General features: G+C 40.0%; 1 long non-coding RNA gene across 2 annotated transcripts in view; it reads right to left on the reverse strand.

Moving 5' to 3' along the window:
- Positions 1–17,897, reverse strand: part of LOC147005144 (uncharacterized) — a 53,501-nt gene extending 35,604 nt beyond the window's left edge. Inside the window, exons 1-4 of one of the 2 annotated variants that reach the window (XR_015046833.1) lie at positions 17,782–17,897; positions 15,785–15,902; positions 9,496–9,555; positions 6,606–6,809 (exon numbers count right to left, since the gene is read on the reverse strand). This is a non-coding gene — a long non-coding RNA (uncharacterized LOC147005144). Of the gene's footprint in view, positions 1–6,605; positions 6,810–9,495; positions 9,556–15,784; positions 15,903–17,781 lie in introns of those variants that run through there. The other variant, XR_015046832.1, reaches the window with a different exon arrangement.
- Positions 17,898–19,595: the final 1,698 nt, after the last annotated feature.

The following is a 19,595-nucleotide window of genomic DNA, read 5'->3' on the forward strand; positions in this document are numbered from 1 at the left end:
ACTATGATTTCCATGCTAGTATAGGATATAGAATAAGGTACTGTCTCAACAACAACAAAAAAGCATCAACAAACAAAATCTAAAACAAAATACAAATAGGTATGTACCTCCCCCATATGTATCTACAATTCACAAAGACAGACAATAATCTCATATAAATTTTATACAAATAAGTAAAAAAATTAAAACTACAGGTAATAACTGATATGAAGTATTGAGGTGTTAGCAGCTAATGCATTTGCAGCCGTCTTCTCATGGGATTACTGAACAATACACACATTTACACAGATAGGAACACAAAAACTAACCTAGAGTGCTGGAGTTCACTGAAGTAGCTCTGAGTCATAGAATAGACATATTTATCAACGGCTGCTTTCGTTGTATTGGTATGGAAAGAGAACAGGATCCCCAAATAACTACCATGCATCAGGGAGGCGTTCAGCTCAACTCCAGGAGAGGAGGAAAAAGGCAGGAAAGGCTGGAGGTCGGAACTATTCAGGGGCTATGGCCAAGCATCTCTTCTCTCACTTCCATGTGTTTCTTTTTCTTAAATCCTTTATCATTAAATATGTCCTTGCCCCCTACCACACACACAACCCCACCTGACCTCTAAACTCACTGGGGCCTCCAGTCTCTTGAGGGTTAGGTGTATCATTTCTGATCTTAATGACCTATTTCATCTACCTTTTGCCTACCCAAATCTCGAACTTGGAAGCCTATCTGCTCTGCACATCACTCAGATCTTTGCGGGCACTTGAGGTTGTGTTTCCTTCACTATAAAATTTCCACACCAATCTAAAGTGCATACTAATAGAATTATTCTACGGCCACTCTGAGTCATCTTCGCTGGTTTCCCATTCTGAAATTTTTCTAGCCACTAGCAAAATATATCACCCTCTGTAGGGGGAGCTGCAGTCTGGGGATAAGAAGAGAAAGGCTAATACATGGCTTACAAAGTTAACACAGCCAGAACCACACTCTGAGCACAGATAAGAGCTTGGGGTGAAGAGTCATAATGACATGGATTATCTCAAATCCACTCACGGTGCTGCCTCAGCTCAGTTTTGAAGAACAGCCTTTTCCCAGACTCCCTCACAGGAGCTTCCTGCAGCAATACATGGAACTTCACTGTAGCTTCAACTTCTGCCTTACAGACTTGGCAGGAAAATAATGTAAATGCTAAAAATAACGACTCTGTTCTCTGTTCTTTCCAAAGAATTTGGAGCATTCTCTTTCCTTGTGATCAATTTTTAAAGAGGAGTATCTGCTCTTGAGACCCTCACAAACAATAGGGCTTAAACTCAGGGCTAATGAGCTGTGTGCTATGTGAGCTCACACATAGAGTCAGATGGAGAACCACTCATGGGATAAGGCACTGCACACCACAGTAGGGTGACTACACACAGTAGGAGTTAACGAGCAGTGCTTTGCACTGCACACAATGCAAGCTACTATCTAATTTAAGAGTTTGATTCATGGACAATGTAAGCACAAGTGTGTACATGGCACAGTGCAGTAGTATAAAGCACACTCATGAAGGACAGTAGTGTTGTTTGCTAAAGTGTGTGATCACACTATGCCATGACAGAAGCTACCACAGAGAGTATGAAGCACTAACCAACACAGTTATATGAACTGTCTGCCATGCACTGCCTTATTCCATATTTCAAATATGTCTATAGTCTATAATCATTCCAAAATAAAAGCCCATGCTGAGGAAGCATTCACTACCATCTTCATGGTTTTGAAACAGCCTCCTCTTCCCGCTGTCTGTTACAGAAATGTTATGGAATAATGTGCCTAATTGTTTACTGTAGTATGACTTCAGATTTGATTCTAAGCTTCCTTATTGAAAAGTGTGAGACCAACGATTACAGAATTCTTAGTGCTAGAGAGAAAGAAACTTCCTTGCTCCCTAGTGCAAGCAAAGCCTTAGCCAGAAAAATCCATCCAAAGGACTTAATAAATAGGAACCAAACACTACAGAACAGTATGTTCTCAGAAGTGCTTTTATAACACATACAATGATAAATTCCTGATATGACCTTCCACAAAACCTTAAGATAGAGCCACATGGTAATTCAAGAGAGACAGTTCTAAGGAGGCAAGCATACGGCTGTGAGTTTCCCACAATCCACCTGGAAACAATGGTAGAATGTCCCTGGGAGGACAGAAAGATTCTAGCTCAGCCTCATTCCAACAATAATCCCTTCAATTTTTTAACTTAGAACATTGACTCTAATCTATCTTAGAATAAATTTAAAGAAGCTAGTTGGAGACATTTTATTTGTAATAACATATAGTTGTGTGTGTGTGTGTGTGTGTGTGTGAGAGAGAGAGAGAGAGAGAGAGAGAGAGAGAGAGAGAGAGAGAGAGAGAGAGAGAGAGAGAGAGAGAGTCAACTTCTGGGAGGAAGTAAGTGTATACTAGTTGCTAAGCCAAGAGACAAGCTAGTCTGTTTAAGAATAGTATCTATCACATTTGCAACATTGTATTCAGCATCTAGAAAATACATAGTCAATGATTACTGTCAGTATTCTTAGTATTACTATTCTTGCATGTTACTCATTTCTTTAGCTGAGAAACAGGTCTAGACTATTAAGACAGATCTAGACTTGTCCAATGGCATAAATATAATACTTCTCAGAGCCAAGTCTGAATTCATGTTCTCTTTCCAACATCTACTGGCAAGATGACTTTGGGAAACTTACTTAAATTGTATATATCTCAATGTTTATGGGATAAAAATCAAAACCTCTGTTGCAGGATTGTCATGATGTTTAATAAGAGGTTTAATAGCCTATGGTATAATAAATACAGCAATATATTTAGTATAATAACTCAGTAAATCCTCAATGAATGATACATTTTTATACTAGACAAGAATTAAGTTCAATGCTTTAGACAGAGAGGCCACCACATAAACAGTGCTTTCAGTGAGATAAAAAACTACTTGATGGAGCTTTGGCTGAAAACAAGCTACAGTAAAAATTTCCCTGAAGGTACAAAAACATATATTCCATAACATATGAATAATGTTTTGCTACAGTCTCCTACAATTTATGAATCATTACTGAGAGCACACCTGATGGCCTGTATTGAGTCTACAGCAATTAATGCATGCATGGACTAAAAAAAAAGAGTGTAGATAGTACCAGAGGTCTCCCATTTGCAAAGTTAATGTAACCTGTAAGGTTGTATGTCCTTTAAGTATTATGGGAATTCTGTATTGCTTTTCTTGTGTCTGCCATCTACTCATATAATTCATTTTAACTATGTTCGAATTTGAATTATGTCTACTAACTCAGGTTATATTGAAGCACTAAAAATGAACAACATTCATAATAAATAAGTAACCATGACCTTAAGAAAATAAAAAAGACATTAAAGTAAACTGATAACTTAAGAACAATCAAACATCAGGTTTCCATTTTAACGAGATCATTGAACTACCCATTTAAATGAATCTGAAGTTCAATTACTGCTGGAATCCCTCCTATATGCCTTTTCAAGTGACTATTTAATTTGAACTTCTATTGAGACAGAGGACAAATGATCTTCCACTATGAATCATTTTGTATTCATACTCAAATTCACTCTAAGGCCAAAATTGTGTTTTCTCAGCGAAACAACCTCTGTTATCTAACCCAGAGCAAGAATCTTTCTACATAACTAGATAACTATGTAGAACTGTTATACATTCCACCTCTCCCTACCATATTGCTCACAGTGGAAATGACTGAGCAGACATACCTATATCCTTTTTGTTGAGCCCAGCCTAGCTTTGGCCCTATGATGAAATGGCATGTTAGGCAGAGACCAGGTATAGAGCATTCTCACTCAGAGGAAGGGGTGTTCCACTAACCATCTCCCATCTGTCAGATCTAAACCAACTCTTATGCCCTAAGGGTCTTCCCTGATTTCCTGATCTCTGTGAATACAAAACACAGCTGTCACTGTACAAGGGTATGTTTCCTTGATTAATGTGAGTGATTAATGACCCAAATTGTATCTCTCGATGAGGTGGGTTGCAATAAATTAGAGAATCTCTGCTATAGATTTCAGATACTTTCTGATGATTTTTCTTAGCCTTGGGATTGATAGAAATTAGCAGTCTGCTAATTTTTAATATATTACAAATGGTTTTAGCTTCAGTAACTACAAGAACACTAGGTTAGATAGAGAAGAGGTCAACAAGTGATCACTAAGCAAATCTAAAGATAACCCAAGATAATTTGCCTACTTTTGCAACATTGCAAATCTCCACAACCATGAAGTTATAGTCCATCAACTAGCCATAGAATCTTTAATATAGGTATAGTCTCCCACCTCCACTATGGAAACTCCTATGTCTCTATACTTAATATTCTTGTGTCTCTAGGCTCAATCGGATACAGAAAGGAAAATGGTGCTAACTGCCAAGAGAGCAGAGTCATAGCTTTACAGACCAGGATTCTAAGCTCCTCCCAAGCAACATGGGGTAGACCATGCGATAGTGCCAAATCTGGGTGACATGATTCTCACCCCTAGAACAAAGCCAGCAGGGCAGGGTGTGGACCTCCACAAGTGTTGATGATTGGTGTGGGCATAAGACTTGTCTGTATAAAGTATATATGTAATATATACATATGTTTGTATAATATGTACATATATACATATATAATTTTATGTTCCTTCTTGGAGAGGACTATCCTCTCTGTCAAGGTTAATGACTCCATTTTAACCAGAGACAGAAGGCAAGAGTGTGGCTAATGTCTCAGCAAAATCGTAAATGCTGAGACCTTCAAGACAACCCTTAAGACAATAAGAAAGAACTCTGAAAACATAAGTTAAAGAATATATAATTTCTCAAATATGCAAAATATAAGCATGCAATATGTATTGTATAAGGTGATTCACAGACCTAAAAGAACAGAGGCAGCTGCACTGTGAGCCAGCTTGTCAGAAAAATACAAAGGCAGGCAGATACAAACGCAGACAAGTTGACAATTTCCTGAGTTCAAGGTTAGTCTGGGATAGAGGGAGGTTTAGATCAAGGTCCAGGTTTAGTAGGAATGGTAATTTGGGGGCAGGGTCTCACCCAGCTAGCTTATTGCATGTGCTTAACAAATGCAGGCAGATCTCTGAATTCTTTTGCAATCTTTAAAATAAAATGTTCTTGCTGTCTCCTAAGAATCAAGGGGCTGGGTCATTAGATGCTGTTTCATGGGAACTTGGGGTAATGACTGAATTAATATGTAAATAAAAGCCTGGGCTTTTGATCTGCAAGAGATGAGCTATCCAGAGAGCTTTTAGGAAAGAGAGAGGGAGACAGAGACAGAGACAGAGACAGAGAGAGAACTAGCGAGCTGTCTAGAAAGCTGTCTCAAGGAAAGTTCTCTTGAGCAGAACTTATACTGTAAGCTTGTAATACACAACTTGACTTCAAGTCATTTCTTTTTTCTGCTCTCAAATACCCCTTCTTCAGAATCCCTGTCCAAGCTGAGGTCAATCCTTGGCACAATAGAATATGTGTATGTCATTATAGTAGTTGCTTCCTACAGCAACTAAAGAGAAATGCTAGGTACCCGTGGGAACCTGAGTTCCCTTTACACTAAGCCAATTTCTTTCATTTGCATGTCATAAAGTATCTCTTTCAAATTCCTTCCAGATCTTCCTTCAAGTAGAAAATGATAAATACCATACACAGTCCTATTTTTAGTACTCTTTCAGTGACAGGCATTTTTTTCCATTACATTACAATTATAATAAAATGATAATTCTAAAATCCAGGACAACTTGGATGAATAGGCACCAGGAGGCTTTTTGAACTTCTCGAATTCACTTTAGTCATGAAGTGTTGGCAGTACTAACTTATTTCCATGGTTAAAAGTATACATGCCAGCTAAGTATGGTAGGCTATGCCTATAATCCCTACACTTGGAAAACTGAAGTAGAAGACTGTCATGAGTTTGAGGCCAGCTAAGCTACATAGTGAATTTGAAGCCAGTCTGAGATATAGGTTGAGACCACCCATCTCTAAACCAACCAGCAAAAGACACTTTTCACAAAAAGTGAAACAGTGACTCGTCCAGCAGGTCCAGTTATTCGAGGGTCTCGAGGAGACCTCCTCCTAAGAACCAAGTGGGGGGTAGAGAGGGACGAGGGCCTTGTGCGAATAAGGACACGGAAACCATTCTGGAATGCATCAAGGCCCCAAATGTAGTAGTCAGGCCCGAGGTTTAAATGCACAAGCAAAAGGGGAAGTACAGATACTTATCAGTGGGAGGGGTAGGGCAATACAAGCAAAAGGAGAAGTACTTATGGGAGGGAGGGGGCAATAGAAATTCTTTCATTTGGCAGCTACATGGGGAAGCAGGAACTTGGTGGAATCAGGGTGTGGTCAGGACATCAGTGATGACTTAGGGTTGGGACATCCCGTGGTTGTTCTCGGAATCCATGTGTCGGTGGCCCGCTTTTGACCCTTTTCTTCTCAGGGGGAGAGGCCCAATTTAGAGATCAGGACAATAGTGTTGTCTTAATAGCTCCCAACAAAACAGTACCTTCTCACCTTGTATTTCCTAGAGCTTTTCCTTTGTGCTTGCTCATGGAGGAGATAGCTCAGCCTTGGTCTTATAAGGATGCTGATTCCATAGGTAGGGCCTTAATCAGAACCTACCACCTCATAAAGGTCCTATTTCTGACCACGGCCTTCTGGGGATTAGGAGGTCACCCGTTTGAATCCTGGGAGCGAAGAGCATTCACCTCATGATGGAAGATAAAGTTGGGCAGTGAGGATTAGGTCTGTCCTTATTCACAGGTTCCAACATCTAGAACAGCACAAACAAAATGGCCACTCGGGAAATGTCTGCTAATCATATTAAGAGCATGAGAATTATCTGTTGCTTGAGTGCTGAATTAAAATATAAAAGTCATTATCAAATTTCATGTGTTCATATGCATGCTGTCCAAAATTCCATTGCCCAAATATCAATGACTTATTGCCAGGTTAAGACTATGAGTTAGGACATAGATATTGTGCATTTAGGACTTAACAAACCTTCCTGAAGCAGCAATTTTGAACTTGGAATGTTAACTCCTAAAGTTAACACAAACCTTGGACATGTGAGGAAAGTGATGACATTTCCTTCAGCTAGGCAATGAGGATCACAATGAGTCATCTCAATCCAGCTAGCCAGGCTGAGGAGACAGCATGGCCAGCCAAGTACTTAGTGTGCAACCATGAACACCTGAGCTGGCTCACCAGAGTACACATTTAAGAAGGCATGCATGAAATAAAACATCCCAAATCCATAAACATATGCACACTCTAGCATCAAGATTGACACTTTCTTTAAAGGACTAGGCCATAACCACTTCAGCTTTATGGGCCATTCTGTATAATCTTTGTGTAGTGAAAAAGCAACCAGGCACAATATATAAATGAACTACTTTCTTCTTATAAAACTTTATTTACAAAAGGAGGAAGAGGAGGAGGAGGCAGGCAGGCAGGCAGGCATGGCAGTGCGCTTTTGGAATCCCAGCACTGTGGAGGCAGAGACAAAAGGATCCCTGAGGCTTCCTAACCAGGTGTCCTAGGCTACTTGGTGAGCTTCCAGGCAACAAGAGAGATGCACTCTCAAAAAACAGGTTACATTCTTGAAGAACGATGCCCACAATTAACCTCCAGTCTCAAACTCACATGTGTGTGTGTGTACATATGCAACCATATGTACTCACAAAAATCATGCTCACAAGTGTCCTCACACATACACACATGTACCACAGATACATATGAAAACATAGAAAAAAATAACATCAGCTTGTCAGGAAACACACATCAAAACATGAAGAAAAGTACTAAGTATAGACAATCTTCTTAATCCTCCTGACTCAGAAGTTGTGTCTTAACTTCTATAATCCTTTGCCTCACTCATCACAGTGGCTATTAAGTAAATGCCATGTTCAAAGATCAACACCATGCTCTCTGACTGAGCACCCAGCCACCCTTATAGGGCTCCAGACCCATTTCAAAATCCCAATAGCCTTCTGGAAGCTCTCTGAAGTGCTTAGTGTACTCATCACACTAGCCCTTTCAGGTACATGGTGGCTTCTACTGTCATTAATCTTACTTCTTTCTTCTCTGTCATCTTTTTCTGAGGTCTCCAAAGCCAAGAAATCTGTCTGCAAAAGCCTTCCTGGGGGAAAGCAATGACATCACTTTCCCCTGGTTTCTGATAGGGTAGGTCACCAAGAGAAGGTGGCCATGTGCAAATCAGGAGGCAGGACCTCTCCAGACACCAGATCAGCCAACACCTTAATTTTGGACTTATCTGTCTCCAGGAGAACAATTAATAAATGTATTTTTAAGGCATCCAAAGTAATGAAAATAGTCTGTCTCTGCTTGATAGTTTATAAAAACAAGGTGATACATTGGCTCAATAAGCTCATTCAACTATTCCAGTTACTTGAGTTGTTAATTTGACAATTATCATAGTTTTCAACTAGAAACAGGACATTACTGGGCTTTGCTAGTGTAATGGGAGTATAATGTAAGCTTTAAACTTCAGCAATTTGCTAAATAATTCCTTCAAAGGTTAGAAATAATGTTATAATTAGCAGAATATTCTTTCTCATTAGTTTTTTTTCCTTCGTCTCCTCATGGTTCTCTGTCTTATTTCAGGATCTAAACTCAAAATAGATTGCTTACTGATGAGAATTTCTTTGTTTTATGCCGTGAGCTATAACAATTAAAAAAAAAATGACAAGTATCAAAAGTACCATTTGCTATAAAAAGAAAGATATTCAGTACATTCCAGACACAAGATGCCTCCCAATTTTAATTCCATTGTATAGAAATTGGAGCTATGGCTCCAAATTTATCTGGGTCTGACCTGCCTCTACTAAATTCACTCACTATTAACAATGAGAATATTTAAACCTTCCAATCCCTGCCAGTTTCTATTATTTATCACTAACACTTTCCCTTAATCCTTCACACCCCAAGGACAGCTTAATTACAATTTCAAAGATAGGGTTGCAAATTCTGTTGAAATTATATTTGTTAGAAAATATTGTTTTAAAAGAAGTAAAATACTGTGCAACTTGATAAAAGTGTATTTGTAAGTAACTCATATTTTCAAAAGGACAGTATGCCTATCTTATGAATTGGTCCTCTAAAAATCATGGGCATTTCTTTAGAGATGTGGGATCAGGTGGCTGAGGAGAAGTCTTTATTAGTTTGATGATCTCTTGGCTGAAAGCCGCCCGCCTTTCTATTTTTCTCTAGAGGAGGAACAACTTAATTTATATTACTTCCATTTCCCCCCATGAAGAACAGACTGCAGGGCTCGGGATTGCTGAGTTCAACATCATGGTTGCAAAAGATAATGAGAGATATATTACAGGCTCTTTCATCAGCATCTCAAAAGGTCATTAGAATACCATTCTAACCTTCCTAGGTAGATGAGTATGTGAATTGATGCAAGAGTAAGAAATCAACATCTTTACAGTTACCTTTTGCTTTGTCTGAATTTCTTTGCCATCTATTCAGTGCTGCAAATTCATGCTGTGCTCCTACATGGGAAGGAAACAACTTGGTACCTTATAAGAAAGCCAAGCAGGTCCTCCATCAGCAGTACTTAGAACTAAGTCTACTTTTTTTTTCTATTTTTTTTAATTAGGTATTTTCTTCCCTTATATTTCTAGTGTTATCCCAAAAGTCCCCCATATCCTCCCCCCAACTCCCACTTCTTGGCCCTGACTTTCCCCTGTACGGAGGCATATAAAGTTTGCAAGACCAATGGGCCTCTCTTTCCACTAATGGCCGACTAGGCCATCTTCTGATACATATGCAGCTAGAGTCAAGAGCTCCAGGGGATAATGGTTAGTTCATATTATTGTTCCACCTATAGGGTTGCAGATCCCTTTAGTTCCTTGGGTACTTTCTCTAGTTCCTCCATTGGGGGTCCTGTTATCTTACTGTGAGCATCCACTTCTATGTTTACTAGGCCCTGGCATAGCCTCACAAGAGACAACTATATCTGGGTTCTTTCAGCAAAATCTTGCTAATTAGTATGCAATGGTGTCAGCATTTGGAGGCTGATTATGGGATGGATCCCCGGGTATGGCAGTCTCTAGATGGTCCATCCTTTTGTTTCAGCTCCAAACTTTGTCTCTGTAACTCCTTCCATGGGTGTTTTGTTCCCAGTTCTAAGAGGGGCAAAGTATCCACACTTTGGTCTTCGTTCTTCTTGAGTTTCATGTGTTTCACAAATCAAAACATATCTTGGGTATTCTAAGTATCTGGGCTAATACCCACTTATCAGTGAGTACATATTATGTGAGTTCTTTTGTGATTGGGTTACCTCACTCAGGATGATGCCCGCCAGGTCCATCCATTTGCCTAGGAATTTCATAAATTCATTCCTTTTAATAGCTGAGTAGTACTCCATTGTGTAAATGTACCATATTTTCTGTATCCATTCCTCTGTTGAGGGGCATCTGGGTTCTTTCCAGATTCTGGCTATTATAAATAAGGCTGCTATGAACATAGTGGAGCATATGTCTTCCTTACTGGTTGGAACATCCTCTGGATATATGCCCAGGAGAGGTATTGCAGGATCCTCCGGTAGTACTATGTCCAATTTTCTAAGGAACCGCCAGACTGATTTCCAGAGTGGTTGTACAAGCTTGCAATCCCACCAACAATGGAGGAGTGTTCCTCTTTCTCCACATCCTTGCCAGCATCTGCTGTCACCTGAATTTTTGATCTTAGCCATTCTGACTGGTGTGAGGTGAAATCTCAGGGTTGTTTTGAGTTGCATTTCCCTGATGATTAAAGATGTTGAACATTTTTTCAGGTGCTTCTCTGCCATTCGGTATTCCTCAGGTGAGAATTCTTTGTTTAGCTCTGAGCCCCATATTTTAATGGGGTTATTTGATTTTCTGGAGTCTACCTTCTTGAGTTCGTTATATATATTGGATATTAGTCCCCTATCTGATTTAGGATAGGTAAAGATGCTTTCCCAATCTGTTGGTGGCCTTTTTGTCTTATTGATGGTGTCTTTTGCCTTGCAAAAGCTTTGCAATTTTATGAGGTCCCATTTGTTGATTCTCAATCTTACAGCACAAACCATTGCTGTTCTATTCAGGAATTATTCCCCTATACCAATATCTTTGAGGCTTTTCCCTACTTTCTCCTCTATAAGTTTCAGTGTCTCTGGTTTTATGTCGAGTTCCTTAATTCCACTTAGATTTGACCTTAGTACAAGGAGATAGGAATGGATCAATTCACATTCTTCTACATGATAACTGCCAGTTGTGCCAGCATCATTTGTTGAAAATGCTGTCTTTTTTCCACTGGATGGTTTTTGCTCCGTTGTCAAAGATAAAGTGACCATACATGTGTGGGTTCATTTCTGGGTCTTCAATTCTATTCCATTGGTCTACTTGTCTGTCCTTATACCAGTACCATGCATTTTTTATCACAATTGCTCTGTAGTACAGCTTTAGGTCAGGCATGGTGATTCCACCAGAAGTTCTTTTATCCTTGAGAAGAGTTTTTGCTATCCTAGGTTTTTTGTTATTCCAGATGAATTTGCAGATTGCCCTTGCTAATTCCTTGAGGAATTGAGTTGGAATTTTGATGGGGATTGCATTGTATCTGTAGATTGATTTTGGCAAGATAGCCATTTTTACTATATTGATCCTGCCAATCCATGAGCATGGGAGATCTTTCCATCTTCTCAGATCTTCTTTAATTTCTTTCTTCAGAGACTTGATGTTCTTATCATACAGATCTTTCACTTCCTTAGTTAGAGTCACACTAAGGTATTTTATATTATTTGTGAGTATTGAGAAGGGTGTTGTTTCCCTTCTCAGCCTGTTTATCCTTTGTGTACAGAAAGGCCATTGACTTGTTTGAGTTAATTTTATATCCAGCTATTTCACTGAAGCTGTTTATCAGGCTTAGGAGTTCTCTGGTGGAATTTTTAGGGTCACTTTTATATACTATCATATCATCTGCAAAAAGTGATATTTTGACTTCTTCCTTGCCAATTTGTATACCCTTGATCTCCTTTTGTTGTCAAATTACTCTAGCTAGGACTTCAAGTACAATGTTGAATAGGAAGAGAGAAAGTGGGCAGCCTTCTCTAGTCCCTGATTTTAGTGGGATTGCTTCCAGCTTCTCACCATTTACTTTGATGTTAGCTACTGGTTTGCTGTAGATTGCTTTTATCATGTTTAGGTATGGGCCTTGAATTCCTGATCTTTCCAAGACTTTTATTATGAATGGGTGTTGGATCTTGTCAAATGCTTTCTCCACATCTAACAAGATGATCATGTGGTTTTTGTCTTTGACTTGATTTATATACTGGGTTATGTTGATGGATTTCTGTATCGAACCATCCCTGCATCCCTGTAATGAATCCTACTTGGTCAGGATGGATGATTGTTTTGATGTGTTCTTGGATTCGGTAAGCGAGAACTTTTTGAGGATTTTTGCATTGATATTAATAAGGGAAATTGGTCTGAAGTTCTCTACCTTTGTTGGTTCTTTTTGTGGTTTAGGTATCAGAGTAATTGTGGCTTCATAGAATGAGTTGGGTAGAGTTCCTTCTGTTTCTATTTTGTGGAATAGTTTGTGAAGAACTGGGATTAGCTCTTCTTTGAAGGTCTGATAGAACTCTGCACTAAACCCTTCTAGTCTTGGGCTTTTTTTTGGTTGGGAGACTATTAATGACTGCTTCTATTTCTTTAGGGGTTATAGGACTATTTAGATCATTAACCTGATCCTGATTTAACTTTGGTACCTGGTATCTGTCTAGAAATTTGTCCATTTCATCCAGGTTCTCCAGTTTTGTTGATTATAGCCTTTTGTAGAAGGATCTGATTGTGTTCTGGATTTCTTCAGGATCTGTTGTTATGTCTCATTTTTGATTTCTGATTTTGTTAATTAGGATGCTTTCCCTGTGCCCTCTAGTGAGTCTGGCTAAGGGTTTATCTATCTTGTTGATTTTCACAATGAACCAGCTCCTCATTTGGTTGATTCTTTGAATAGTCTTCTTGTTTCTACTTGGTTGATTTCACCCCTGAGTTTGATTATTTTCTGCAGTCTACTCCTCTTGGGTGAATTTGGTTCCTTTTGTTCTAGAGCTTTTAGATTTGTTGTCAAGCTGCTAATGTGTGCTCTCTCTAGCTTCTTTTTGGAGGCATTCAGAGCTATGAGTTTTCCTCTTAGAAATGCTTTCATTGTGTCCCATAAGTTTGGGTATGTTGTGGCTTCATTTTCATTAAACTCCAAAAAGTCCTTAATTTCTTTCTTTATTCCTTCCTTGACCAAGGTATCATTGAGAAGAGTATTGTTCAGCCAAGGTATCATTGAGAAGAGTGTTGTTCAGTGTCCACATGAATGTTGGCTTTCTATTATTTATTTTGTTGTTGAAGATCAGCCTTAGTCCATGGTGATCTGATAGGATGCATGGGACAATTTCAATATTTTTGTATATTTTGAGGCTAGTTTTGTGACCAGTTATGTAGTCAATTGTGGAGAAGGTACCATGAGGTGCTGAGAAGAAGGTATATCTATTTGTTTTAGGATAAAATGTTCTGTAGATATCTGTTAGATCTATTTGTTTCATAACTTCTGTTAGTTTCACTGTGTCCCTATTTAGTTTCTGTTTCCATGATCTGTCCATTGATGAAAGTGGTATGTTGAAGTATCCCACTATTATTGTGTGAGGTGCAATGTGTGCTTTGAGCTTTACTAAAGTGTCTTTAATGAAAGTGGCTGCCCTTGCATTTGGAGCATAGATATTCAGAATTGAGAGTTCCTCTTGGAAGATTTTACCTTTGATGAGTATGAAGTGCCCATCATTGTATTTTTTGATGACTTTGGATTGGAAGTCAATTTTATTAGATATTTGAATGGCTACTCCAGCTTGTTTCTTCAGACCATTTGTTTGGAAAATTGTTTTCTAGCCTTTCATTGTGAGGTAGTGTCTTTTTCCCTGAGATGAGTTCCCTGTAAGCAGCAAAAAGTTGGGTCCTGTTTGTGTAGCCAGTCTGTTAGTCTATGTATTTTTATTGGGGAGTTGAGTCCATTGATATTAAGAGATATTAAGGAAAAGTAATTGTTGCTTCCTATTATTTTTTGTTGTTAAAGTTGGCATTCTGTTCTTGTGGCTGTCTTCTTTTAGGTTTATTGAGGGATTACCTTCTTGCTTTTTCTAGGACATGCTTTCTGTCCTTGTATTGGTTTTTTTTTCTGTTATTATCCTTTGAAGGGCAGGAATCGTGGAAAGATAATGTGTGATTTTGGTTCAGTCGTGGATTATTTTTTTTCTCCATCTAAGGTAATTGAGAGTTTGGCAGGGTATAGTAGCCTGGGCTGGCATTTGTGTTCTCTTAGTGTCTGTATAACATCTGTCCAGGCTCTTCTGGCTTTCATAGTCTCTGGAGAAAAATCTGGTGAAATTCTGATAGGCTTGCCTTTATATGTTACTTGACCTTTCTCCCTTGCTGCTTTTAATATTCTATCTTTATTTAGTGCATTTGTTGTTCTGGTTATTATGTGTTGGGAGGAATTTCTTTTCTGGTCCAGTCTATTTGGGGTTCTGTAGGCTTCTTGTATGTTCATGGGCATGTCTTTCTTTAGGATTGGGTAGTTTTCTTCTATGATTTTGTTGAAGATATTTGCTGGCCCTTTAATTTGAAAATCTTCATTCTCATCAACTCCTATTATCCATAGGTTTGGTCTTCTCTTTCTGTCCTGTATTTCCTAGATGTTTTGAGTTAGGAACCTTTTGCATTTTCCATTTTCTTTGATTGTTGTGCCAATGTTCTCTATGGAATCTTCTGCACCTGAGATTCTCTCTTCCATCTCTTGTATTCTGTTGCTGATGCTCACATCTATGTTTCCAGATTTCTTTCCTAAGGTTTCTATCTCCAGCGTTGCCTTACTTTGAGATTTCTTTATTGTGTCTACTTCCCTTTTTAGGTTGGATGGTTTTATTCAATTCCATCACCTGTTTGGTTGTGTTTTCTTGCAATTCTTTAAGGGATTTTGTGCTTCCTCTTTAAGGGCTTCTACCTGTTTAGTAGTGTTCTCCTGTATTTCTTTACTCAGTTATTAAAGTCCTTCTTGATGTCCTCTACCATCATCATGAGATATGCTTTTAAATCCAGCTCTAGCTTTTCAGGTGTGTTGGGGTGCCCTGGACTGAATGAGATGGGAGTGCTAGGTTCTGATGATGGTGAGTGGTCTTGGTTTCTGTTAGTAAGATACTTACATTTACCTTTCACAATCTGGTAATCTCTGGAGTTAGTTGTTATAGTTGTCTCTGGTTAGAGATTTTTCCTCTCGTGATTCTGTTAGCCTCTATCAGCAGACCTGGGAGACTAACTCTCTCCTCTGAGTTTCAGTGGTCAGATCACTCTCTGCAGGCAAGCTCTCCTCTTATAGGGAATGTGCACAGATATCTGGCATTCGGGCCTCCCTCCTGGCCGAAGATGAAGACCCAAAACAGGACCTGTCCCGGAAGCTGTGTTGCTTCGGCCTGTCCCAGAAGCTGTTAGCTTCTGTAGTTCACACTCTCAACTGTACTGACTAGTCTTGGAGGGATCCGGGAACCAAGATAGCTCCCCCAGGTGCTCCTGCAAAGCCCTCCCAGGCAGGGTGGACACCTATCCTCTTGCAGGGTAGGTGCCCGGATGTCTGGAGCCCGAAAAGGGGGCTTCCTCAGAGGCTCTGTGGCTCCCGCCTGTCCCAGAAGCTGTTAGCTTCTGTAGTCCACACTCTCACCTGTGCAGACTACTCTTGGAGGAGTCCCAGAACCAAGATGTCTCCCGCCGATGCTCAGGCAAAGCCCTCCTGGTGTCTCTGGTTTTATGTAGAGTTCCTTGATCCACTTAGATTTGACCTTAGTACAAGGAGATAGGAATGGATCAATTCACATTCTTCTACATGTTAACTGCCAGTTGTGCCAGCATCATTTGTTGAAAATGCTGTCTTTTTTCCACTGGATGGTTTTTGCTCCCTTGTCAAAGATCAAGTGACCATACATGTGTGGGTTCATTTCTGGGTATTCAATTCTATTCCATTGGTCTACTTGTCTGTCTTTATACCAGTACCATGCATTTTTTATCACAATTGCTCTGTAGTACAGCTTTAGGTCAGGCATGGTGATTCCATCAGAGAGAACTGAGTCTTCTCAAAGGCTTTATTGATCAAGAATTTGGTTTTTTGGCACACTTATTTTGCTCATAGCATTTTCCATATATGAATCTTCACTACTTAAAGAAAGAGACAGGACACAGAAAACAGGGCAAATTCAGTCAGAACCAAGGCTAATAATTAAGTAGGGTAAAAGACTACAATGGCAAGAGTTGAGTGCCAAGAAGAGATCACAGACTGTGGAAAGCCATATATGCCATTACAAGGTGGCACTGGCTACCGCTGGCCACCACCCATAAGTTTGGGTAAACAACCAATGTGTGCATGTTCAGTAGAGTTTTTTGCCAAGTCACTGCCTGGCCTGGGGCATGTAAATGAGGTACTGAGAGCATAACCAATTGGGTGTAGACATGTAAATGAGGTACTGAAAGCATAACCAATCAGGTGTGGATACGCCTCTCCTAGGCCTATATAAGCAGCGCCAGTTCTGGGCTCGGGGTCTTTTTGCCTCTGCAATCAAGCTCTCCCAATAAACGTGTGCAGAAGGATCCTGTTGAGGCATCTTTCTTGCTGGCGAGCCAGACGCTCACATTAGACTAACATTACTGGAAATACTTCCCATAGTGTTCATGCAAAAAAGACTCTGTATAATGAAGGTGTGCTACATTGTTCCTCTTTGACCACTTCTACTTTTAATTCACAATTTTATATTTAAAATTAAAATCTGACCTTTTTCAAGATCTAGAGCTAGAAACCTCAGAACCAAACTTTTATTTTTAACCTATTAACTACATGGAATTAAATACAACATAAGTCTAAGTCTTAAATGTATTTCCCTGACCCAAAATCTTCTCAATCACTGTTATAAGCATGTTTCTGTTAAATAATTCTAGATGAAAATAAGAGAATACATAAGTAAAAAGAAACCAGAGGAATGAATTCAATGGGAGATGCTGTAAAGGAGAGGACAACTTACAGGAGAAAGCACTTGATGTGTTTATTAAAAGATAAAAAGTGAGGGGATATGTTTTATGGAGGTGTAGTCAAGTATGGGAGAAGAGGTGCCTCGGTGGACCCATGTTGAGGTATCCCTTCCCCCTGAGGGACCAGCCATTGGATGTATAGAGTTTATTATGGGTGTGGGGAGGGAAGTTAAGAGGAGAGAGAGAGAGAGAGAGAGAGAGAGAGAGAGAGAGAGAGAGAGAGAGAGAGAGAAGGAGTGGGAAGGGGAAGAAGGGGATGGAGAAAAAGGGGAAGGGAAGGGGAAGAAGGGGAAGGGGAAGAAAAGGAAGGGGAAAGGGAAGAAAGAAGGGGAAGAAGAGGAAGAAAGGGAAGAGGGGGAAGGAGGGGAAAGGGAAGGAGGGGAAGGAGGGGAAAGGGAAGGAGGGGAAGGGGAAGGAGGGGAAGGGGAAGAGGAAAAGAGAAGAGAAGTAGAGGAGTAGAGGCTGGCCATGTGCACATGGACAGAAATGGGGGAAGGGAATGGGGAGAGAAGGGGGAAGAGAAAAGCAAGAGCAAAAGAAAGAGAAATCAAGAGAGCAAGATACCAAGGAGGGGCAAGCAGCCCCTTTTATACTGAGTCAGACATACCTGGCTGTTGGAATTAACTGTGGGGCAGAACATACCTGGTTGTTGACAGGTAATTTTGGGGCAGAGCTTAGGCAGAATGTTAACAGCATTTATTTTGGTTCACAGTTCACAGGTTCAGTCCATCATGGCTGGGAGTCAAGTCAGCTTGAAGCTTGAAGAAGCTAGTCAAATTATATCTACAATCATAAAGCAGAGAGCATGAATGCATGAAGCTGCTTAGTTTATTTTGACTTATATAATCAAGAATCCCAGACAGGGAAGGGTACCACCCACAGTGGGCATGTCTTCCCATCTCAATTAATGTAAAGAAAAGTCCCCTATAGGCATGACCTAACCAAACACTCCCTCAAAAGTGTTCCCAGTAGCTTTTATCTTAGGTGATTCTGGATTCAGTGAAGATGTTGGCTATACCAATCATCATGCAGGCCATCTGTCTTAGTCAGGGGTTCTATTCCTAGACAAAACATCATGACCAAGAAGCAAGTTGGGGAGGAAAGGGTTTATTCAGTTTACACTTTCCACATTGCTGTGGATCACCAAAGGATGTCAGGACTGGAACTCAAGCAGGTCAGGAAGCAGGAACTGATGCAGAGGCCATGGAGGGATGTTACTTACTGGCTTGCCTCCACTGGATTGCTCATCCTGCTCTCTTATAGAAGCCAAGACTACCAGCCCAGAGATGGTCCCACCCACAAGGGGCCCTTCCCCCTTGATCACTAACTGAGAAAATGCCCTATAGCTGGATCTTGTGGGGGCATTTCCCCAACTGAAGCTTCTTTCTCTGTGATAACTCCAGCCTGTATCAAGTTGACACAAAACTAGCTAGTACACTGCCCCTGTCCTTAAAGGAATTATCTAAGAGTAATAGAAAAACAGGAACAAGGGAATCTGTCACTCTCCTTAATGTGGGGATTGTTATGGAAGGACACATCTTAGATACTATGAGAACTGGAGTAGGAGTCTTGAAGGTAAAGGATAGACTTCTTGAAATGATGATGTTCAGTTAAGCTTCAAAATCACTAAGAGCAGGAAAGGATATCTGTGGCAGCAGAGAGGGGAGCCAGAGTTTCATTGCTCTGTGAAAACAATGAGATACCTGGTAAAACCTTGTTTAAAAACAACTTTTTGAGAATGCTGGGCATTGCTCAAAAGCTTGCCATAATTAGAGAAGTGTTTATTAAGAAAATACCTTCAAATCCCATTGAAAGCAATGAGACTTGCCTTTTAGATGACTTCCCATCCCTACCCCAATCTGCAGCAGCCTTGCTACAAGAGAAGTTGTAAGAAACACCAGTTTAGCACTGCAGGGTGCCAAATAGGTGTGGGGCAGTGAAAAAAACTCCACCCCTAGCAAACCACTCATCCTACAGTGCTCTGGGTATTCTAAGGCCTTATCTTGGGCTACCCCACTCAGAGCTCAATTGTATGAAATCCTGGAGGCATCTGACTATTAACACAATCAGAGGCGACTGTTTAACACAGCTATCTGAGATAGAGATAGAAGCTGAGAAAATAAGAGGCTTCTCCAGAAACCTAATAGGAAAAATACAGAGACAGAAATGAAATGTTAGCAGAGAGCTTTGAAAGTTTATGAAATATTCCTGGGAACCTAGAAGTCCATTTGTGTCTTAGGAAAGCCTTAAAAAATTCCTGAGCTTTCAATGTGGGATAATCTCAGTTTCTTTGCTAGAAAAGTAAGAGAAGGCTAAGATGGAGTTTGAAATTGTCAGCACAATGCAAACATTTCTTGCAAACTGCAGAAATTCTCTGCAATCTTGTAGATTCCCATAGAATGTAAGGATCTCTCAGCCTAATCACCTGGTAGTCATTCAACTAAGTAAACAGAGAC

This window comes from Mus caroli, unplaced genomic scaffold (assembly GCF_978045245.1).
Source record: "Mus caroli unplaced genomic scaffold, Mus_caroli_1 scaffold_4, whole genome shotgun sequence".
Lineage (NCBI taxonomy): Eukaryota > Metazoa > Chordata > Mammalia > Rodentia > Muridae > Mus > Mus caroli.